A 25,078-nucleotide genomic window follows, 5' to 3' on the forward strand; every position below is an offset into this window, starting at 1 on the left:
TTTTATGATTAAAAGTCTTCCACAGTTCCCATTTCCTAGAGGACACAGTGCAATTTTTGTAGTATGTCACTTATGGTTTTTTGTAGTTGGGCCCCACTCATTGTTTCCCTATACACACATGCTATGCTTCAGCCACTCTGGGTATTCTTTTACACCTCTATACCTTTGTTCATGCTGCCCCTTCTGATTGGAATGCCTTCTTTTCTCATCTCCATCAGGAAAATCGCTACTCACCCTGAGTCAACAAATAGTGACTCCAATGCCATTGTTTTAGCAAAGTCTTCCATTATTTCTCCTCTTAGAATTGATTATTTGCTCTTCTATGCTTCCATGATATAATGATCAGAGGACTCAATTACAGTTGTGTGGATACATTGTCTTCTCTAATAAATTGTGTTAGAAGAATGTCATTTTGAAGGTATACAGTATATAGTATAATAGCTGATATTAATTCAGTCAATAAATATTTATTAAGCAACCACTCTATGACAAACACTGTGCTAGGTACTTGGGATATATGGGTGAACAAGACAAAGTTCCTGACTTCTTGAAACTCACAGTTCAGTGAAGGGATGATAAATGAGTAGTAAACAAATAAATAATTTCAGATGGTGACCCAAGGCAGCCACTTATAAAATGTTGGATGAACTAAATTTCTTGAATGAATGTTTGGTGCTAGTACAGAAGAAAGAAATACAATCTTTGTATCCATTATCTTTGGCTTCAGAGCATTTAATAATCAGAAAGATTTCAGCACTATACAACAATTAGCATTTTTTTAAGCTCATGTGTCTGTGGGTCAACTCAGTTCTAGGCTGGGCTCAGTTAGGTGTTTGACCTGGGTTCACTCATGTGTCTGTGACTGGCTGGGGTTAGCTGATCTAGGCTGGGCTTGGTTGGGGTAGCTCATCTTTCTTTTGCAACCAGCATGATAGCTCTGGCAAACCCAAATAAGCAACCCTGTTTCAAGTCTTTGCTTGTGTCGTGTCTGCTACCATCCCGTTTGCCAAGCCTAGTCACGTGGTTAAGCCCAGAGTCAAAGCGTAAGGAGGTATACCCCACCCAAAGCAGGAGACACTGACAAGTTACATGGCAAAGGGTGGAGATTTATAATCCCGTTACTGGCTAGGTAATGAAAAGTTGGAACAATAATCTAGTCTGCCTCAGGTCTCTTGATGTACATGACATCATGTGACAAGGATTAGAGCCTGACAAATCCTCAAGCCAGTACTTGGGTAAATTTTTTTGACCTTTCCTTACCCTTTGTCTTTCCTTTATGCAGCCTGCCTACCCCTGACACCCCATTCCTACACCTCACCACCAACATATCATTCACTTGGTCTTGGTTCATTTATTTACTCAGTGATGTTGTGACTTCAAGCATCTGCATCTTTTGCTTGGGAGGTATTTTGTTTTGTTTTCTTCTTTTCTGTGGTGTGTGTGTGTGTGTGTGTGTGTGTGTGTGTGTGTGTGTGTGTGTCTTGGGCTGCTCTGCTGTACAGCAGAGCAGAAGTACCAAAACATTAATGCCAGACAGGAGTTTGTGTGTAAATATCCCAATTCCCTCACTCAAAGGAGAGCAATATCTGAAGTGTATCTTCCACCACATCCCCATTGTTTCCAATGGAATCAAACTCCTTGTTTGGCAATAAACCCTTCAGTGACTATCTCATGTCTCCCCACCCCTACTGGTGTTTCCTGGGATCACTCTCAAATAACCTACTTGCACACAAATCCTTGTCTCAGGATCTGCTTCTGTGGGACGCCAAGTAAGAAAACATGTATTGTAAGTCTACCATGAGCAGAAAGCAGCCTGGAAGTCCACTCTTAGGCTAATAAGTGAATCCTGAGAAGTTGTATTATTGCCGATATCAGTGTATAGAAAGAAATCAAATGGGTAGTGGAAAGAACATGGGGCTTTGTTTGAAATCAGACAAACCTGGGCTCCAGAATTTCCTCCACAACTTACTTTCCTACCTTCCTGAGTCTTGTCAACTGTAAAATGGAGATAATACCCATCTCACAGTGTGAGACGATGCAATAACACATTTAAGTGCTCTCCACTGGGCCTTGCACATATTGGGTATTCATTGAGTAGTAGCTAGAGGAATTTGAAGGCAAGGTACCAGGCAGTTTCCATGAGAAAGTAGCTCTGAGACAGAGACTGCTGCTCTCCCACATTCCAAGGTTCTTCTTTCCTCCTTTTCCTATCATTCCATTCTCCCTATAATTCTCCACCCATCAAGAGGACTAACTAGCATCATGGATCTGAGGTTGTTCCAGAAATTCTTGTTTAGAATTGGGCCAAGTAATTTGCCTCTTTGTCCTTCAATTTCCTTATTTCTATAATAGGGATTATAACACCTAATTTAGAAGTTGTTGTAAGGATTAATTGTAACGATATATTTAAGAGGTTTAGCCCACAGCCTGGCAGAGAAAATGCTCAGTAAGTGGCATCAATTAACATTTCCTTTAAAATAACAGCAGCATTTATACAGCATTGTGAGTAGGCAGTATCTCATTTAATCCTCACTACAAGTGCATGGGGCAGGTATTATTATTATTATTATTATCAGACCCGTTTTACAGAAAAAGAAGCTAAAGCTCAGGGAAGCCAAGAGACTCACCCAGGATCACTCAGCCAGTACTGGGCGTCAGAAACAAATCTTCCCTTTCAACAACCATATTCTTTCCCTTTCACTTTATCTTCCTCCCACTATCTTGGTTATTTATTCTCTGTGTTGCCTAGTACAAGTTCCCCAAAGACAGGAATAGATTTATTTTCCCCATGGATTCTGGGGCTCCACTCAGGGAACTTGGTTATTGAGAAAGGAATTAAATAATTGTCAGGGGGAAAGACAGCTTGTAGGAGAACGTGATAAATTCAACTGAGAAAGCGCCGAGGGTGAAGACACATGTGAAGTTGGCACCAGAGCACAGGCCTTTAGGCTGTTGCTTAATAATATTAACAACTAATATTTGTCTAGCATTTTACAGTTGTCAAAGTACTTCCTGATGTTTAGTCTCACTTGATTCTCACAACAGCCCTGTGCTCTGTGGTAACTTCCTTTTTCACAATATTTTTACTGAGCCTCAGATAGGATAAGAGATTGGTTAAAACAACCCAGCCAGTAAATGTTAGAAGCAGAGAATCTGGGAGGGTATGGAAACCAGATCTTCTGCTGTCTAATAACACCTCGAATTTGCAACGTGCTAAGCAGTTAAAGCACGTTCACAAATAGCATCCCAATTTTTACAATTACGAAGGCATTATCCCCATTTTATGGAGGGCGACACTGAGATTCAAAGGGGTAAAAGGACTTGCCCAAGGGTACTGTTGGCAATTGCCTGAGTCGGGTTTCAAGCAGGGGTCCTTCGACTACAAAATCTCTCCACCACTCGACCCTGCCAGACCCTAATGCAGCCTCCCTAATCAAAATGAAGAAATCACTTTTCTTGATCTATTCCCAGCTTCTCAGGGAAAACCTTCCTTTTTGCCCCTTTCCCCTCTTTAGACCTGAGTCACAGTGGGAACAGTCCTCCTAAGGAGCAGGAGAGAGGCCAGGTGGAAGGCCTTAGCCGGAGCCCAGCTCATCCCATTTGCTAATGAAGATCAGCTGAGCTTCTTGAGTTTTCCTCCCTCTGACAGGAGCAGGGAGGCGTCTCACTGAGTTAAAAATGCGGCTTCAGTAGCAGATATTTCTCGCAAAACCAGGAACCCATGTGGCTTCCTGGGCAGGATGGAGTCTCCCAGGCTGCTATTCACCTGATGTCCATCCACCTCTCTCCATCTCCACAGGGAAACGTGGGAATGAAGACAGGGAGGAGGTGGGAATGGAGGCTATGCCTCAGCTTTTCCCAATGAGAAACAGCTCCCTGCTTGTAAATAGCAGAGAATCTGGGGGAAGACCAGTCTTTGGTGCCACATCAAGCCAGGGAACTTCTATATCAGTGGCAGAATCTGTTTATTTTTCTTTACTTGTATTGCAAATTTATAACAAGCTGAGAAAAAAGCAGACCTCTCCTTTTTTTTTTTTTTCAGCTGGCCTCTCACTCTCTTCCCAACAATGTCTGGGTTTCCCTCAAAGCTACCAAGTGCTAATTTGAAAAATATGTTACCGACAAGTGGGAGAAAAGCAGGCATCCGATGTGAAATGCCCTCTAGGGCGTGGAGGAACTCCCAGAGAGAGAGAGAGAGAGCGCACGCGCGTGCACCACGGCTGCGTGCTCTCTGAGCAGCAGGAAGAAATGGGAGCGACTGATGGAGACTAAGACAGAAGCTCACTTATAGCTTGGTGACATCTTGGGCGGCTGGATGAAACCCTCCGTTGCATTTAAGGTACTACACAAATCTTATTGTTGATATTATTCGTTGCATTTTTCAGAGTCACCTGTAGGATACTTTTTTTTTTTAACATCTTTATTAGAGTATAATTACTTTACAATGGTGTGTTAGTTTCTGCTTTATAACAAAGTGAATCAGCTATACATATACATATATCCCCATTTCTCCTCCCTCTTGCATCTCCCTCCCACCCTCCCTATCCCACCCCTCTAGGTGGACACAAAGCACTGAGCTGATCTCCCTGTGCCATGCAGCTGCTTCCCACTAGCTAGCTATTTTACATTTGATAGTATATATATGTCCATGCCGCTCTCACTTTGTCCCAGCTTACCCTTCCCACTCCCCGTGTCCTCAAGTCCATTCTCTACATCTGCATCTTTATTCCTGTCCTGCCCCTAGGTTCTTCAGAACCATTTAAAAAAATTTTTTTTAGATTCCATATATATGTGTTAGCATATGGTATTTGTTTTTCTCTTTCTGATTTACTTCACTCTGTATGACAGACTCTAGGTCCATCCACCTCACTACAAATAGCTCAATTTTTTCTCTTTTTATGGCTGAGTAATATTCCCTTGTATATACATGCCACATCTTTATCCATTCATCTGTCAATGGACACTTAGGATGATATTATTCACTTCATTTCTCAGAGTCACCTGTAGGATACTTCTTAAGAAAAATTTATTTTAGAGTTAATTACTAAAAAATACTTGCTTCTACTGAAGAGTTTGTGTATTTCCTCCTCATGGATGAAAAGACCTGTGTCACACATTATGTTTCCGAGCTTGCTTTGTCTGCCAGGAAGCTTAGAACAAAAATTACAGCTCAAACAGAGCTTTGGTAGAGATACCATCACCAGCTTAACCATATTTTTTTTACCTCATGACTTGTCTCTCATATTCTAATGCAATTTCTTTCTTTTCCCTTTCTTTCTTTCTCTCTCTCTCCCTCTCTCCCTTTCCCTCTTTCTTTATGATTTTAAAAATGAATATTTTACCATTCTATGTATGTTATATGAATGACCTCAAATTCTTTGTGGAATAAGGCAATATATAAGTAAATAAGTAAATATACACATAAAAAAACCTTCCTGGAACAAACTTTGGATGAGAAAAATGAAGGGGATGAAGGAGCAAGGGAAGGAAATCCTGAAATTGACTTCAGGTTTTTTTCCTCATCTACATCAAATTCCATCACCTCATTCCCAGCTGCTACCAGTCTTGAGAGAGGCACCGTGGATATGGAGAGAACTTTCAGGATGAGGCTAACAGGAGTGGCTTATGGTGGGTGGCTGTTCTGCAGATCACCAAACCCTAAGGGCATACAGTTCAATTTGAACATTTCAGAGAGAACTTCCTCTGGGTTCTTCCCATGGTGGTCCGATTTGTTAAAAAATTGAAGTATAGTTGATTTACGATATTATATTAGTTTCAGGTGTACAACATAGTGATTCAGTCATTTTATAGAGTATACTCCATTTAAAGTATACTCCATTATAAAATAATGGCTGTAATTCCTTGTGCCGTACAATATATCCTTGTTGCTTATTTATTTTATACATAGTAGTTTGTATCTCTTCATCCCCTACCCCTATCTTGCCCCTCCCCACTTCCTTCTCCCCAGTGGTAACCACTAGTTCTCTGTATCTGTGAATCTGTTTCCATTCTGTTTTATTTTTTAGATTCCACATATAAGTGATAACATAGAGTATTTGTCTTTCTCTGACTTACTTCACTAAGCATAATACCCTCTAGGTCCCTCCATGTTGTTGCAAGTGGTAGAATTTCATTCTTTTTTATGGCTGAGTAATATTCCAGTGTGTGTGTGTGTATCACATCATCTTTATCCATTCATTTGTTGGTGAACACTTAGTTTTCTTCTATATCTTGGCTACTGTAAATAATACTGCTATGAACATCGGGGTGCATGTTATCTTTGTGAATGAGTGTTTTCATTTTCTTTGATATAGACCCAGGAGTGGAATTGCTGGGTCATATGGTAGTTCTATTATTAGTTTTTTGAGGAAACTCCATATTGTTTTGCATAGCAGCTGCACCAATTTACATTCCCACCACAGTGCACGGGGTTTCCTTTTTCTGCACATCCTCACCAACATTTGTTATTTGTAGGGCAGTCTGATTTTTTGCAGTACTAGAAAGAGTATGGGATTTTAGAAGCCAAAGACTATAACGTTTCTAGATCCAACTGTGAGGACTTAGGCCTAACCTCTCATTTTCTGCAGAGGGGAAAATAATAACAACTCTACAGAGTTAATTTAAGTATCAAGTGAAAATGAAGATGAAAGAGCTATGTAGAGTATGAGGAGTTACACAAATCTCATTATCTTCCTGAATTAGGGTTCTTTGCAGTCGTCTCCCCACCACCATTTGATATCTTATTTCACAACACCATAACTAGCAGCTCCTATGCTCCAGTCATTCCTTGACCATTCCTGGGATGCCCTTCTCCTTGCCTTGGGTCCATGGTAGACTCCTACACAACCTTTAAAACCCAGCTCAAATAGCACCACCTTGATGAAGTCATAGCCCTACCATTTAAAATGAATACATTACTTTTTCCTTACTCTTGGTCATCAGAGCATTTGCTTCATACCATTAATGTTGGATGTGTTATATTGAACTTGGTTGCTTCCTGCCTGTTACCTCTCTTTTGTTTAGTTTTAAATCTCTAGCACATTGTAGGTACATCTAGCTTCAAGACGTTAAATCACAAAGTAAATGGAAGGTGAATTTCGAGACCTGTGAGTGGAGAACAAAATTTTCTCAGAATCCATATGTATCTTAAAAATATTTCGTGCTACCAAAGGCCAGGTTGATAAAAATGAAATACCAAGAAATAGCATTGAAACGGGCTGTTAATTTTGTGACTATCAAATGTGATGGGTGGATGCTCCCAATTTCCTCTGATAACTCCTGTTTTCCAAGTCTAAGGCTACATTGACTCTAGACTGGGATATTAGGGAACTCTTAAGAGCTATCTGAAAGGAAAGGAAACAAGGCAGATTGGGCAGTGATGGGAACAGTAAAGCAGAGAGATTTGGAGCCCAGGCTGTGGCATCAGCTGCCTGGGTAAGCAATTTAATCTCTGTGTTCCCTTGTGATGGTTAATTTTGTGTGTCAACTTGACTGGGCTAAGAGATGCCCACGTAGCTGGTAAAACATTCCTGGGTGTGTCTGTGAGGGGGTCTCTGGAAGAGATTAGCTTTTGAATATGTAGACTGAGTGAAGAAGATAACCCTCACCAATGCCAGTAGGCATCATCCAATCCATTGTGGGCCTGAATAGGACAAAAAAGTGGAGGAAAGGCAAACTGGCTCTGTTGGTTGAGTTGGCACATCTGTCTTCTCCTGTCCTCAGACATTGGTGCTTCTGGTTCTTGGGCCTTCGGTTATGATACCATTGGCCCCCCTGGTTCTCAGGCTTTTGGGTTTGTACTGAAACTACAACACCAGCTTTCCTGGGCCTCCAGTTTGCAGATGGCAGACTATGGGACTGCTCAGCTTCCATGATTGTGTGAGCCAGTCTTTCATAATTAAGTCTCATGTCCTATTGGTTCTGTTTCTCTGGAGAACCCTAATATATTCTTCACCTGAAAAACTGGAATAATAATAGAAACTACCACGTTGGTTTGTTTTGAGAGTTAAATGAGATAATACATGGAAAGCAGTAAGTATAGTGCCTGGTACGTGGTAAATGCTCAACAAATGTCATCTCTTCTCATAAAGTGCAACCTCATTTTCACACAGGAGGCCTATGTATCTCCTTAGCTTTCAGAGTTATGGCAGCTCTCTGTTGTGGGTTGTTGCCTTTCTTTCTCCTAAATAGACGTGTGCTTACGTGTTGTGGGCAAGAGCAGAGCATCCACTGCACTTCAGTGGCTGACACAGGAGAGACTGGGACCTGGATGTGCCCCAACAGAAGGCACATGTTCTTGCTTTGCTCTGCTTATGTAAAAAAGCATTGATTCCTCTGGATGCAGTATTTAGGGAGGATCATAGCCAAAAAGGACTACGTTTAAAAACTTATTTCCCTATCTGTACGATGAAGACGGCAATCTTACTTAATTTCTGGAAAGAATAAATGATACATTATGTATGTCAAAGTGCCTTATAAACCAAAAAGAAATGTCTATCTCTTTGTTATTATTACGATGGGCCAATATGAGGATGAATTCAGTCTGAACAACAACATCAAAACAAATTCACGTGTGCTTGAATGGCTTACCACATTGTATGATTAGCCGTCAAGCCCAGGTGTGGGGTTTTGACCTAGGCCTGGAAGAATCACAAGAGAAGATAGATTTCAATGATGCCTTTCAGTGCTTTGTGCTGGGTGTAAATTTTATTTTTAAAAAATAAATAAATAAAAAGGGAAGACATTCTTCCCACCTATGAAGGACAACCTGGAGTGATCTCTCCTGGTTGACAGGAAACCATAATCACCTCTGCTGACCTAAGAGAGCTCTACCTTGGATTATGGAAGGTTGTCACAGAAATATTGTGTTCACTTAGCCGAGGGAGCTGCATCAGCATTTTAGAAGATTGCTGAACTCAACTATTTAGAGAGCCCTACATCTCCTCCCTGACAGGACACCACAGCAGTGATGAGGACGAGAGGGAACGAGACTATTCTGGCAGGGACAAGGTGATTTAAACTCAGCCCCTACTCACTTGGATAATGGCCATCAAAGCAAGGGAAATCCTGTTCTAACTGTGAGTGTCCCTCATTTGGGCAAGAGCTGTGTTCCTGGAGCTTTGTGTGCAAGGCAGTTTTCTGTAATCAGATCATTATTTGATGGAATTCACTGGGAAGTCTGAGAAAATTTTTTGTGGTGTAAGTTTTAGACGTTTTGTAAATTTGAAGTTTTGTAAGTTGCATTGTTTTTGAAATGTGGGCAATACTTGTAACTGACAAAAAAGGTGCTTGTTTTAAGATTTACTACGGATTTCTTAAATATTACAGCTTGCTCACATTACCTTGTATTTGTATAGAATTGTCAAATAATGCAGGGTTCTGGATTTCATTGGAAATTAATTCAATTAAAGTAACCTGGACACTTTGCTCTGCTTGGAGCATTGTGTGAATCTAATTCTTTGGCATTTTATGAAGCAAAACTGTTGGCTATTCATGAATGTTCCTTATGTCTACAACTTATATCTCTCAAGTATTCTTTTTTTAAAAAATTTATTTATTTTTATTTATTTATTTTTGGCTGCATTGGGTCTTTGTTGCTGTGCGCAGGCTTTCTCTAGTTGCGGCGAGGGGGCGCTACTCATCGTTGCGGCGCTTGGTCTTCTCATTGCAGTGGCTTCTCTTGTTGCAGAGCACGGGCTCTAGGCGCGTGGGCTTCAGTAGCTGTGGCTCGCGGGCTCTAGAGTGCAGCTCAGTAATTGTGGCACACAGGATTTGTTGCTCCACGGCATGTGGGATCTTCCCGGACCAGGGCTTGAACCCGTGTCCCCTGCATTGGCAGGTGATTCTTAACCACTGCACCACCAGGGAAGTCCCTCTCAAGTATCTTCTTGAAGAGGGGAGCTGGCTCTTAAATATTCAAGAAATGTTTCTACAAGATAGCTAAAGAATATGGGGTGTTGTGTGTATATAATGCTACTTAATTTTATATGTTGGGAAACGGGGCTGCTTACCAGCTTACCCTGTGCCATCATAAACTGAGCATCTATGCTGTGCCTGCCATAGGCACTTACATGTGCATTAGATCATCTAATCATTACAATTGATATTATTTAACCTACTTTACAGATGAGGAATCTGAGACTCAGAGGTTTTTTTTCTTTTTAATTATCTATTTTATTTTATTTTGGCTGCGTTGGGTCTTTGTTGCTGCACACAGGCTTTCTCTAGTTGCGGTGAGCGGGGGCTACACTTCCTTGTGGTGCCCGGGCTTCTCATTGCAGTGGCTTCTCGTTGCAGAGCACGGGCTCTAAGCGCATGGGCTCAGTAGTTGTGGTGCACAGGCTTAGCTGCTCCATGGCATGTGGGGTTTACCCAGACCAGGGCTCGAATCTGTGTCCCCTGCATTGGCAGGCGGATTCTTAACCACTGCACCGCCAGGGAAGTCCCAAGGCTCAGAAAATTTTAAGTGACTTGCCAGAAGTCAAGTAGGTTGCAGATCTAGGACTTAAACCAGAGGTTTTGTTCTACATTATCGTATAACCAGGGAGCAAAATTGACTAATGATGTGATTCAAGACTGTAGGATGGGGGTAGAAGGGAGAATTTCAAACTAGTGACTGAAGACAGAGTTGCAAAGGATGGAAAGGCTTCTTAATATGGATATCGAAACCATATGACTACCATTTATCAAGTACTTATCATGAACTTGGCATTATGCTAAGTGTTTCTCATGAAAACCATCAGAATTCCCATGAAGTACTGTCTTATTTTCCAGTTGTACAGATGAAGAAATTGAGGTATGGAGATTTAAATGGACTCAAGTCAGGCCATAGAACTCAATAGGCAGGGGCATTTGGACTTGGACCCAGTGCTGTCTCCTTCTAAAGCTTGTACTCTTTCTGTAATACTCTGCCGCTCACCATCCAAACTCCTGAAATATAAATACTTTTGCCCGTTAATGACAGCTGGAATTTAGGCCTCAGCCCAAGACTTGTTCAATAATATACAAGGCCTTGAAGCCATACAAATGTACTTCAAAACTTAAAGACCAGCATTTTCTTACTAGAACAACAAAAACAAAATCTTCTTCGACACTGTGAAAGTAGTAAAAATATAGAACTTATCTTCCCTAAGATGCTGCAGAAGCTTAAAACATGACAAGATAGCTTTTTAAAGATATATGTTTATAAAAGTTGCAAGGACATAGTGTTTAAAAATCAAGTGGTTTTCCATGGTTTATAATGGACAACAGCAGCTTCCTCCCACTCTATCCCTATTCCCACTTCCCAGAGGCCACCACTTACATTTATGGTTGCCTCCATGTTTAGGATATCATGGATATACTGCCATTTCTTGCTTACTTACTTACTTATTTACTTACTTACCTACCTACCAACCTACCTACGTACCTTCCTACCTATTGCATTAGCTTCCTAGGACTGCCATAAAAAAGTGCCACAAATTTGTGGCTTAAATATCAGAAATTTATTGTCCTACAGTCTTGAGGCTAGAAGTCTGAGATCAAGGTGTCAACAGGGTTGGTTCCTTCTGAGGGCTATGAGGGAGAATCTATCCCATGCCTCTTTTGATTTATGATGGATTGCTGGACATCTTTGGTGTTGCTTGGCTTGTAGGTTCATCACCCCAATCTCTGCCTTCATCTTCACATGACATTCTCTCTGTGCATGTTTGTCTCTGTGTCCAAATTCCCCCCTTTTATGAGGACACTCAACATATTGGCTTAGAGCACAACTTAATGACCTCTTTTTTACTTGATTACTTTTGTAAAGACTCTATTTTCAAATAAGGTCACATTCTGAGGTACGAGGGGTTAGGACTTCAACATATTTTTTTGGGAGGGTGGGCACAATTCAACCCATAAGAATTATCTATTGTCTTCCTAACATAAAAGATGAGATTTGGCTCTCAGCTTCACATCTTCCTTCCACTCACTTTTTTTTTTTTTTTTTTAAATTTTTGGCTGCGTTGGGTCTTTGTTGCTCCACGTGGGCTTTCTCTAGTTGTGGAGAGCAGGGGCTACTCTTTGTTGCGGTGCATGGGCTTCTCATTGTGGTGGCTTCTTTTGTTGCGGAGCATGGGCTCTAGGCACACAGGCTCAGTAGTTGTGGCATGCAGGTCCTAGAGTGCGTGGGCTTCTGTGGTTGTGGTGTGTGGGCTCAGTAGCTGCGGCGCACCGACTCTAGGGCATGCAAGCTTCAGTAGCTGTGGCTCGCAGGCTTTAGAGCACAGGCTCAGTAGTTGTGGCGCACGGGCTTAGTTGCTCCACGGCATGTGGGATCTTCCTGGACCAGGGAATGAACCCGTGTCCCCTGCATTGGCCGGCAGATTCTTAACCCCTGCGCCACCAGGGAAGTTCTCCACTCACTTTTAGTCCTTCCATCTTTATGGTAATGGTTTTTTGTTAGATTCAGTGTTTACATTGTTCTGACTGTGAAAATATTATTTACATCTGAGTCATGTAATGAGTATGATTAAATTTTCTTTCTTTGGTTTTCATGGAATTATTAATGGTCTTGTGTTCTTGTTTGCTTAGTTTTCTAAGTTAAAAGAGACCAAGTTCTAAACTGTAGAGGAATTTCTGCAAATCAAAAAAGATAAGAAATTAGTAAAAACATGGGGAAAGGTATGAAGAGTTAATTTAAAAAAGAAAAAAAAAAAAACCCATGTGGTTAACAAGCAGATCAAGAGATGCTCAAACCCATTGGTGATTAGAAAAATGGAAACGTCAAAATATTACTTCTCTCCTACCAGATTGGCTATCATTGGAAAGCTGGATGGTGCTAAGGGTTGGCAGGGCTGTGGCAATACAGGAACTGCAAAGTACCAGTGGTGGAAGTGTGGACCAGGGCAGCAGTTCTGGAGAGGATTCTGCCACCTACGCCACTGCTTAGGCAGCTCTGTCACACTCCAGGATGTACATCCTACAGAAATTCCCCATCATTTGTGATAGCAGGAAGTTGGAGACAATCTAGCTGTTGATCAATAAGGGGCCAGATAACTACATGTGGTGGATGTGTTTTAAGGAATACGTGTGAGTTGGAAGCAATGAGTTAGATGTACACACAGAAATATGCATAGACTTAAAACACAGTGCTGAGTGAAAGAGATAAGAAAAAGACTAAGATATTTAGCAAATTAAACTTGTGTAAATTGAAAATATATGCATATAATTTAATATACATTTTAAAAGAACTCATATAAATGAAATGATACATTTCAATCATATCAAGATGGTTGCATATGGGGAAATGGAAATAAGGGGAATGCATAAATAAGAGGGGGGCTGTGCTAAGACCAGTGCTGGTGAGGAGTGTGATTGATTCAACCATCTGCACTTGAGATCTAAAAACAGACTCAGTGTTTACACGATTAAGACTAAATAAACATTATTTACACCTGAGTCTTGGAGTGTCTTATGATTATATTTCCCTTTTCGGGGCTAGGAGGAGGTATAGTTTATTTTATGTTCCTGGAATTAAAAATGGTCCAAAAATTTTTTGTTTAGTTTTCTGTGCATATATCACTAATTCATCCCTGAACTCTTTGCCAAATGAATATATTTCTTCCCTTGATATTCAAATTCCTCAGATAATCTATCAGTTTTACATTTTCTTTTTTTGGTGATGTCCCTCTTGGAGGTTTTTGTCCTCTGCTATGGACTGAACTGTGCCCCCTCCCCCACAATTCATGTTAAAGCCCTAACCCCCAATGTGAGTGTATTTGGAGATAGAGTCTTTGGGAGGTAACTAAGGTTAAATGAGCTCCTAAGAGTGGAGCCCTAATCCAATAGGACCATTGACCTTATAAGGAGAGGAAGAGCTCGCTCGCTCTCTCTCTCTCTCTCTCTCTCTCTCTCTGCCATGTGAAGACACAGTGAGAAGGTGGCCATCTGCAGCCAGCAAGAGAGGTCTTACCAGAAGCCAGCTCTGTCAGATTGGAGACTTCTAGTCTCAAGAACTGTGACAAAATAAATTTCTGTTGGTTAAGCCATCCAACAGTCTGTGGTATTTACTTATGTTAGCCTAAGCTAAGATTTTGGAATCAAGAGTTGGGTGCTGCTGTAACAAATACCTAAAAATGTGGAAGCAGCTTTGAAACCGGGTGATGGGTAGAGGCTGGAAGAGTTTTGAGGTGCGTGTTTGAAAAAGTCTAGATTGCTATAAAGGGACTGTTGGTGGAAATATGGACATTAAAGGTGATTCTTGTGAGGACTCAGAAAAGAGGAGAGCTGGAGAGAAAGTCTCCATTTTCTTGGAGAATGCGTAAATAATCATGAACAGAATGTTGGTAGAAATACAGATGTTAAAGGTCATTCTGGTGAAGTCTCAGATGGAAATGAGGAATGCATTATTGGAAACTAGGGAAAAGGTGATCCTTGTTATAAAGTGGCAAAAAACTTGTGTTCTAGCATATCTTGGAAGGTGGAGTTTGTGAGAAATGAAATGAGGTATTTGAGAAGATTTCTAAGCAAAATGTTGAAGATACATTCTGGGTCCTCTTGACTGCTATGACAAAATGTGAGAGGAGAAAAATGAATTGAAGAAGAAATTGTTAAGTGAAAGGAAACAGAGCTTGAAGATTTAGAAAATTCTCAGCCTCTCCTTATTGCAAAAAATGAGAAAGTTTGTTCTGAAGGGTGTGGTTGAATAACCATTTGGTAAGGAGATTAGTATGGATGTGAACCATGAATTCAGCCACTTCAGCAGAAGCCAGAAATGGAGATAGGATTATATCCACAGAAACACTGTCAGTTTTAACTGAAGGGCATGGAGATGGGATGAAATGAAGAAAGGCTGTCAGGATTTCTTAGATTCTCCAGAATAGGACAGTGGAGATATTTGACTGCAATCTTGTGCTATAGTCTTCAAGAAAAGGGAAGAATGACCCTGAATTTTCTTCTCTGCTCTGGTTTCTCTATTCTCGTCTAGAAATTCCAAAGTGTGGCTCTAATTTCCTTCTCTTTCCCCCCTAGTTTCCATCTCTTTTTCTTTATTTTATACTTTCTGAGAGATTTTCTCAATTTTATCTTCCAACCTGTCTATTGATTTTATTTCTACTCACTTATTTTTAATTTCAAAAGATCTCATTTTATGTAGATTGATTCTTTTCTTTTAATAGATGCATACTCTTGCTTTATCCTTACAATACTCCTTCTTATTTCTGTGAAGAGGTCAGTTTTTTGGAGGTATTTTCTTCTGGTTCTTGTATGATTTTTCTTTCCTCTGAGATCCTTTTACTTTTTGTTGTTTTGGTTTCTTTCACCTCAGAAGCTTTCCCTCAAGTATCTGGTGATGTGGGGCTGTTTGCTCAAAGAGCAAGAGACTAAAAACTTAGGGAAGTGAACATTCTGGGAGCAGGGACAGAAATTGTTAAATGGTGGGTTTCATTGTACAATGATCTGACAGAGTTGTACAAGGATAAAAGCAATTATGAGTATCTTTACCTCTTTTTTATTTATTGGGTTGATCACTTTCCCCAGAGATGAATCTTCCAAATCTCCTTCCTGGGGAAGACATGCTTGGCTTCCAACATTCCTGCTGCTGAACTGGGTAAGGAGACTGATGTTCTTAGTGTTCAGTAAGTAGACCTCCATTTACCCCTCCAGTTTTCAGTTTGACATCAGACTTCAGTTCTGCTTAATGACCCCAAGACCATAATCTCTGGTTCAACCTCTTTATAAAGCATACGTCTAGTCTTCTGCTGGTATGGGAGGAGAGAGGTTCCCCAGCTGCAGATTCTGATCCAGACTTCCAACTAAGTCTCCTGTTTCAGTCCCATCGGTACCCCAACTTTCAAAAGTACATTGAGCCGTGAATTCCTGAGCCTCTTAGAGTTCTTGAACTTGCATAGGCTTGTTTCTGGGATACCTTCATCATCATGCCTTCATCATCAGTTTAGGATTCAACTTTCATGGATCTAATAAATAAGTTACTACCTTTCCATCTGCTTTCTAGTTTCCAAAATTTTGTTCGTGTCAACTTCTTTTCCATTCTCTTGTCATTGGGTGTTATATCTTTTTGTACCTTTGTATCATTGCGATTTTGTTTTGGAAGGGAGAAATGGCAAAATACTTCTGTTGAGTCTTCAGTTTGATCAGAAGTCCTGTAGAAAGTTTTTGAGAGAAATAGTTAGGGACATTTGGGAGACATTTATTATTTATTGAAATGGAGGATTTCAGAGCCAAAAACTTGAATTTTAAATCCTGGTTCAGAGTGGCCTTGGGCATGTTACTGAACCTCTTTTGGTCTCATAGGTTAAAAAAAAAAAAAAAAGGATAATAACACCTACCTTACAGAGTTGTTAAAATTAGAAGCATGTGTGTAAAGCATGTAGTTCAGAAACTGATATATAATAAGTACTGAATAAGTGGCAACTTTTATTATTTTATTGTTGAAGGAAAGAGGTGCCATTTATTATTTACTGGGGATGGGGGGAAGAGAAACAAAAAGGCAATTCAAGTGTCGGTTTTATTAGTGGTATCAGGGAAATGTCAAGTAAATCTCCCTCCATGCTTCTCAAATGCAAGACTCTCTAACAACAACTGGGTTAGAGAATGGTGTAGGGTCTCCTATTTTCCAACTAGAATGGAGAGCGGTTGCATATATCCAGTGAAAGCAGGTTAACTTACCTCCCTTATTGCAAGCAAGTGGAGAAGCTAGGAAATAGTTAACTTCCTCCATGCTCTATAGAGTCTCTGCCCAGGAATCTTTATCCTCTCTGGAGTCTGGAGTCTGGAGTCTTTATCCTCTCTGGAATCTGAGCACAGTCCATCCAAACACAGGCAAGTCCAAGAAGAAACAGGAGAGAAGAGACATCTCAGACAGTGGTGGCCTCTGAATGCATTGACCTACCCTCTGGTAGAACTGTGGCCCATTGGATGACAGACTCTCACCAACCAACTTAGTGCTACACCGAGTTAAACTGTTAAAAGAGAAACTGGAAGAATTTACTCCAGATTCACTTCTTAGGCCTGTCCTATAGGGAGGGAAGTGGAAATCCCCTTCAATGATAAGGACAAAGGAAGAAAGGTTCCCTCCTGAAAGAATTATTGACATTACAATGGCTAAATCCCATGCTCTGCCATACATTGCGTTCCTGTCACGTTCAGAACATTGTTGAATATTTCTGTATATACATTTTTGTCTGATTCTCATTTCTTTGTAATTTATATTGCCCATAGCCTAAAATATATCTCTTTGTCTTCTTTAACTTCTTGAGGGAGAGAATGCAGGAACTGTTTTTCCCCAAAGTAATTCATTCATAACAAGTTAGCCAAGAGGGAGAATTTCAGACAAATCAAGAACTGCTCTGTAAATCGCTGTTTCCTTGATGGGAGTGTGGTCCACAGAGGTCCACTTTGGTAATAGAAATCAAACATCCAGTCTTCTCCCTCTCCCCATATTGATGTGAGACTTCTTTCCTTGGGCTGTAGTACACAGTTGGATGGGTCCTTCTCTGGGTTCTTACAACTTCTCATGCCTTGGGTTTCTAATCTGAGATGAAGGGATGCTTTCCCTATGGGATTGGAATGCAAAATAATCTTCCCCAGTGACTTCCTTTCTTTGGAGGGTGATTATTAAGTCTGGATTTTTGGCCAAATTTAGCTTTTATAAAAGTGAAATTCCTATACAAGAATGATCCCTGTTGTGAAAATAATGAATATAAAACAAACAGACAAAAGCCCTACTGGAATGGAGAGGTTTCTACTCATTGCCATGAAAGAATTTCACATCTCCTACTCCTCCTTCATTTCTTTCTCCTACCTCTTCCTTTCTCTTTTCTTTTTTGTTTCTCCTTTTATTCTTTACTTTTTCTGCCTCTTTTCATCTTTATTTCTCCCCTACTTTTTTTTTCTTATTTAGTTGATTTTCATTCTCCTGCTTCTCTTTGTCCTCCTCTCCCTTTTTTTTCTCCTTATTCACCTTCATCCTTCTTGGATTGTCACCACTCACCTGCATAAGCAGGACACTGAGTAAAGGTTTTTCAGAGTTACTAAAAAAAAAAAAAAAAAAAAGACTTCTATTTCTTATGGAGCTTAACGTTTGAGGACATACACCTGTGAACATAAGGATGCGTAGGACCAACTTATGAATCTAAGGCCAAATCTATGGGCTTCTGTTGGAATGGTTATTCCCTGAAAAGCCCATGGGTGCCAACTATGTGGTGGTGACTATAAAGCAGTGACCTCCTCTGGGACCTCCAACTCATTTCTCAGAGGGCACTGAGAACCCAGCGACCACCACAACTTTGTGCAACTTTCAACCTCAGACAAATCTGAATTGATGACCTGAGGGTGAGAGGCTCTGTATAACTTGATTACATTTTTTAAAAATCCCATTTTTCTCATGAAAAGACACATTCAGAACACAATGTCAGTTTATCTCTGCAATTTTAGACATCAAATAGCTTATTTTTTTAGTTCTCTCTGGGTCAAATAATGTTATTAAGAAGAAAAATGTAAAAAAAATATTGGTTTTGTAACAATTCGGAATCCAAACTGAAGCCTCTCATAAACTCACAGAAATGTTCTGGCTTTGAAATTCTTCAGAGTAGAAAGGAAGATAAAAATATTATACAGGGCAAGAGTGTCCTAAAATATGTATTAAAAAATGAAACCAAGGAAATAAAATGGTCAACAGATTTTGAAGGTTAATATGCCCAAACACCCTTTTGGTGGGAATTGTCATGTAGGTTCTAGATGTTATGAATATGTGATTTTACTACTTCTGTGGGAGATCACTTTAGAATCCAGAGTGCAGATTTTTGCATGAACAGGAAAGGAGGAAATGAGAATTACTCCTTACCTTCTCTCTTCCTGTAAGGATCTGTCAACTGAGATGTTTGCCCCATTTCTCAGGGCAGGCAAAAGACACTGGGTCTTATTTCAGGATCCCCAGGTTAGAACTTCATCTCCAGATATTGTGAGTTTGCTTCATCAAAATAGGCACTAAGAAGTTAAAACAACGAGCACAATGGAATGAAAATGAACAAGCGGTTCTTTTTTATTTTTAAGTGCATGGGAAAAACATCAATACTTTGTCTTCAGGTGCTTACACCTATGCAGGAAAAGGAGGTGGAAAAACGAATTGTTCCATCTGTAAATTTCAAGCAGGGAAAATGAGTTACAAGCATATCAGCAAAATAGAGACAGAGGTGGACCTGGTGAAGCAGAAGGAAAATGACTAACTACCGTTTCCCCTTTTTCCCATAACTGATTGGACGTAAACAAAACATTCTCCCCCAAATGAGAGGCAGAAGTCTGATACTGAGCAGTGGCTACTTCTCAAGATATCTTTGTCAGCAAGATGGGTTCAAGTTATGATTTCACCATTTCTATGATTGACATTGTTACGGTTCTTAGAGCAGTTACCATGGAAACAGAAGGGCCTTGCATGTATTTAAAGTAATTCACCTGACCTAGTGCTCAAAATGAGGGAGGGCTGAGCGCTAGTATTTCACCCAAGTATTCCCCATGATCTGGCTGATGCAGGCTGCAGTCTTGGTTCTGATCTGAAGAGGCTGTCAAGCAGGGCATGTGAGGAAGGATGAGGAAGATGGCAAATTCCTGCATGTGCTTAGACAAATTCTAGCCTGAGATTTTCCCCTAGGGAGGTATGATGCTGTCAGTAGCCTCTGGTGTTTTCTGCTACCTAAATATGGACTTGATTTCTGTCCTTTCACTCCTGGTATCTGCTGGGGAGGCCTACAGGAAGGATGCTTCAATCAATTTGTAGCTGGACATTTGTGTCACCTCTGGGCCAGAGGAAAATGGGGAGAGAGGCTGAGATTGAGAAAGAGAGATTAAGCAAGATTAAGGTGGTTCTCTGCCGTGGGGCGGATGCATCACATTCCTCCCGAAATAGTATCTGGATTATGTTAAAAATCAGCCGTGGTTCCCCATCCCTTTTAGATCAGAGGGCAAAACTCAGGGAGTCTGACCATCACACCATCACTGCATCTCTTCAACCTTGACACTGGTCAGATCTATCCAAGACTCAAACACTCTCCACATTCTGCCTGCCCCCTTCACTAATATATTCCTCTGGACTATCCAGCTCCTCCTCCCTATTTCCGAATGCTCCCATTTCTTTTAACTCGTGGAACCAAGAAGGAGTGCTGGCAGTTTTTTCCACTGCTCCTTGCTGCTTTGGATGATTTTTCTGTCAACACTCTTCAGTCTTCTTTCTGAGAAACTCAGGTTACCACTTGGACCATTTCTTTCCCATCTTCATTGCTGTCATTAAGTGACCTTTGGGATCTTCTTCTACTCTTCTCAGTGACCTTAGCACCTGGCTTGCCATTTTACTTCCTGACCTCCCTCTCCTGATGCACAGGGAATTCAATTTCACACGAACTCTTCTAGTACACTGGTCCTCTCCCTTTCTTGGCCTCTCAACTCTGATCACCCTCATCTGTCCTGTAACCATGGTCACTGGGGTAGAAATAACTACTTTTTGATCTCACCTTCACCCAAAACTGAGATGCTTCCTTTACTCCCACGTCTTCCTATCCTTTCACCTGATCCACTCTCACCCTCAGTGAGCCTCCTACTGACCCTTATGATGCCTTTAATCTTGGGAACCACTCTACTGTCTGCCTCTCAGACCCTTCTTGGCTTCTCAGACATTCTTACCTAGCTGGGTGTCTATGGTTGATGAGTTCAGCTTTCTTCTCAACAACAGTTTGGACTCTCTCAGACCCTACACACTGAATTACACATGATATTAACTCATTCATTCATTTCTCCATTCATCAAGTACTGATTAAGCTGCTGGCATTTTTATACTGGGGATATGGACCAGTTCTCTGCCCTCCTGGAGCTTATGAAATAGTGGATGAACCATACAATTAACATGAAACATAAAATTACAAACTAAAGTATCAGAGAGAAGTGACAAGGTGCTGGGATGTTAATAAATATGTACTGGGCATTTGTAAGGACCAGGGACTCTTATAAGTTTCTTATGATTATTAATTTATTGAATCATCACAAGCAGCCTCTGAATAACTACTTTATATTATTCCCATTTTATACTGGAGAACAATTAAAGTTTCTTGCCTGGGGTCACACAAGTGATGGAGCTGGGGCTTGAAATCAGGCAGTTTCCACACTCCACCATCTTAACTGCTAAATCCCTGCTGTAGGGCCTTAGTTAGGGGATTTTCTTAGACAAGCTGGTCACTGAGGGCCTTTTTGAGAAGCAAGCATTTAGCCTGAGGCTTCAGGAAAGAGAAGGAGTCCTTAACACAGTCGTAAATATATGAAAGAGCTAGGAAAGAGCATTTCAGTGAGAGCAAGTAGCATGGAGAAAGCCCTGAGTAATAAGGAGCACGGTTTATTTGAAAAATGGAAAGAATATCAGTATGACTGGACTACAGATAGGGGGAGAGACTGGCCTAGGATTGGGCTGGAGAGGAGAGCTGGGCCAGGTGATCCGAGACAGTTTTGGCAGAGTAAGGGATTTTTATTGTATTCAAAGAGCCAACTTTTACTTTTGGAATCTCTTTCTGGCAATTGTATGGAGAATGGATTGGGAGCTAATAGAGAAAGTGGGGAAAACAGCTGGAAAGCTCTTGCAGGGAACAGGCTAGAGATAGTTGTGACTCAGGCTGCAGTGGTGGCTCTGGAGATGGAGGGGCATAGCTCTGCGGTAGATACTCTTTGGAGGTAGGGTCAGCAGGACCAGGCGATGGGTGTTCATGGGGGGTGAGGGGAGGGATAGAAATGAGGATGCGTCTCAGGTTTCTGATTCACACCAGGGTACTTTACCTTCCTTTTACCAGGCAGAGGAGGCCATCAGGCAGCCTAGTCCTCAGCTCTCTTTCTTGTACCTCTGAATTTACCATGTATCTTCTTTTTTCCCCCTAGTGTCAGGGGAGGTTATCTCCTAACTCCATTCCCGTGTATCATCTTCAGTCACCGATTTCGAGCCACCCTTCCTGTCTTCTCTATGGTGTTGCTCAATTTCTTATTCTCCTTTTGTCATGTATCTTCAAGTTTTCCTCTCCTGGTGTCTTCCTTAGCTTATACAACAAATTCAAGTTTTATCTACTCTGAAACAAAGTAGATAGCTGTGACCTTGGACAAGTGACTTGACTTGCCTGTGCTTCAGTTTCCTGATAGGCAAAATGGGAATAATCCTAGTAACTATTTCAGAGTGTTGTTGTGATACTTAATGAGTTGGCATCTGTAAGGTATTTAAAACATTGTTTGGTGTGTAATAAGTGCTCAATAAATGTTGGCTAGTATTTTTCTCTAGGTAGAATTACTCATTCCTTCTTCTGAACTCTTATGGTGCATTCTTTTACAGTAATGATTATCACAATGTGGTGATTATTTGTTTATACACCTATAGGCTGTGGGATTATAAAAAAAGAAGAAACCAGAAACAACAACAGTGTTCTTTCCATGTCCCATAATATTCCGTGTGATACATGGCCTATAGGGCAAATTCAACAAATGTTTATTGAATTAATGAATGAACTGTGAGAAATTTTGTGGTTAATTTAAAGATGAATTAATAGGGGACCCAAAGTGAAGTAATTGCTGATGAAATCAGCTATGGTGATTAACCAGATTACATAGTCATTTGTAATTTTGTAATTTTAATCTTTGAAAATATTATAATCAGATCTCTATACATGTACTAAGATGAAAGAAAGAATCAAAGATAATAGAGCACAACCTATGTGCTATGAGCTTTCTATATTATAATTACTATCCTCTTTTAAGTTACTAATACCATTCTAAAGTTGAAAAAATTTATTCAGAGAAGTTCAGTGACTCATCTAAGGTCACAAAACTAATGTGTGGCCAATCTAGGTTTCCAACCCATAGACCCAAACTGTAAACTCTATCTAATCTTTCTACCTTCCTGTATTTTACTTCTCCCCTTCCATTGTTGGTAACTTTCTACCATCACCTCTAGCTCCACTTGCATCAAAGGTTTTATAATTTAGCCATAAATGCCTTTGGGTCACTGATGCTTATGCTTTACTTCTCATTGGTATCTTTTTTCCATAGAAAGAAAAGCGTTGTACTTGCTTTGTCAGTTACTGGTAGTCTAAAAATGGTTTTGTGACCAGATAAAGGAATTCTGGGTATGAAGGGGGAGTTGAGGCATTCAGTTCAGCCTGATAAGAATATCAGACTTCAACTGTCAGCTCTGTTTAACTTCACAGTCCTCCACTGGCATGGTATAACCTCAGCCACAAAAGACAGCTCTCCCTGATGGCTCTCCTAGTCATGGAGGAAACGAGTAATTTTTCCCTCCTAGTTTCTCCAGCCTTACCCTCAGTTTCAGATTGGACTACCCTCAACCAGCCGCCATGCTCTTCAGTAGTGAAACTCCCTTGGCTTCCCATACAGAGAAACTTCATTATTGAATCTTTCGCTTTCCTGGGCATTCCTACTTAAACGATTTCCCAACAATGACTGTCCTCTGCTCCCAAGTTCTTTCCAGCTGTTCAGTTAGTTCCTGAATGCATCTGTATGTTGATTGGTCCGGAGGTCTTTCAACCTGGAAAAAGTTCTGCTATCTCTGAGACATGATTTCTCTAAACTAAGATTTCTTTCACCCTGTATCCCTCCTGCCCGGCAGAATAGTTTCACTCTTCAGGCTGCCCAAGCTTCTCCCAGTGATGAATTTGGCTCCTCCATTCTCTGTTTTTACATTTGAGAACTTAGTCAACTGGAAAACAGATCAGACTGCCCCATTGTTGGAGATGGTTTGTTTTTTCTTTTCTTTTTAGTTACAGTGATGTATGAAAAACATTATACAATGCTTGATAGCAAAAACTCGATGGTAAATTTCTACTCTTACAAAGGTGTATCTATTTCAAAAGATCTGGTAGGTTAAACAGATTATGTCCTTTTGGGTAACATATATATGATATCTCAGGGGCAAACAGGAACCTAGCAATTAAATGATGGACTTTTGTGCAGTGCTCCCTCCCTCTCCCCACTGTTTTTTGAATGATGGTGTTTTAGGTGATGATATCAATTTAGGGAATTATTCCAAAGCAGGTCTTCTTCATGAATTCCTCCATAGACTGTGTTGTAATAGGAGGCAAATAAATCATTCCTATGCTCCAGCTTTCCTATCAGTGGCAAATGGTAATGGATTCCTGATTTATCTTCTGGTTTCTGCCCTTGTCATCCTCCTAAACACAGCAACCAGAGTGATCCTGTTAAAGTGTAAGTTAGATAATTCTACTCCTGTGCTCAAAACGCTCCAATGACTTCCCACTTCTTACCAAGTGAAAGCCAAACCCCTTATGAAGGCCCACAAGATCATCCATGATCTGACCCCCTGTCTGACCTTACTTCTTCTTCTCTTCTCTTTGATTCCTCTACTCCAGCCATATTGAGTGCCTTGCTATTCCTTGGACTTGGCAGACATTCTCTTGCCGTAGGGTCTCTGCAGGCTCTTCTGGCATCTCTCTCCAATATCCTGTTGGCTCAATTTATTTCAGACCTTCACATATTCTATGGGAGCTTTCCTGGTGACCCTATTTAAAAATCACAAACCCCAACTTTTCCAATCCTTTTCTACTTTGTTTTTCTCCATTATAGTATTTACTGTGCTCATTTAAATATTTTGTCTGTATTTCCCCACTGAAACATAAGCTTATCTTGGGCAGGAACTTATCATTTGTTCACTGCTTTATTCTCAGCTTCAGGGACAGTGGCTGGTAGGTATTCAATAAATATTTGTTAATCGAGTGAGTGGTACAGTCTATGATTTTGGCATTCTTTCCATTGATTTCCCTTGAATTCTCTGATAAGCCTACATATAAGAGCATGGTTATGGCTCCTTGAGGAGATCACCAGGGATTTGAACCTGTCACAGATATCTGGGCAATACCCACATCTGGACCCTGGTGGGCTCTGTGGGTAGGGCCTTGTTCTTTAAATTCCTTGTTTCTTACATTTTCTTTTTTCTTCTTGTAACATCCCACATGTAAATGGGACCCCAATCCATCCCACATAATCGCATTCAATCTTCACGTTAACCATGTGAGGCAGATGAAAAAGGAAGGAATGAAACCAGCAATAA

The 25,078-nt window shown here is 40.6% G+C and overlaps 1 long non-coding RNA gene across 3 annotated transcripts in view; it reads left to right on the forward strand.

The window, feature by feature from the left end:
• Positions 1-25,078, forward strand: part of LOC309634296 — a 514,820-nt gene that overhangs the window by 121,386 nt on the left and 368,356 nt on the right. For all 3 annotated transcript variants that reach the window (XR_014247943.1, XR_014247944.1, XR_014247945.1), the window contains exon 3: positions 4,043-4,339. This is a non-coding gene — a long non-coding RNA (uncharacterized lncRNA). The remainder of the gene's footprint in view (positions 1-4,042; positions 4,340-25,078) is intronic.

Source organism: Balaenoptera borealis (genome assembly GCF_965194805.1).
Source record: "Balaenoptera borealis genome assembly, chromosome: 8".
NCBI lineage: Eukaryota > Metazoa > Chordata > Mammalia > Artiodactyla > Balaenopteridae > Balaenoptera > Balaenoptera borealis.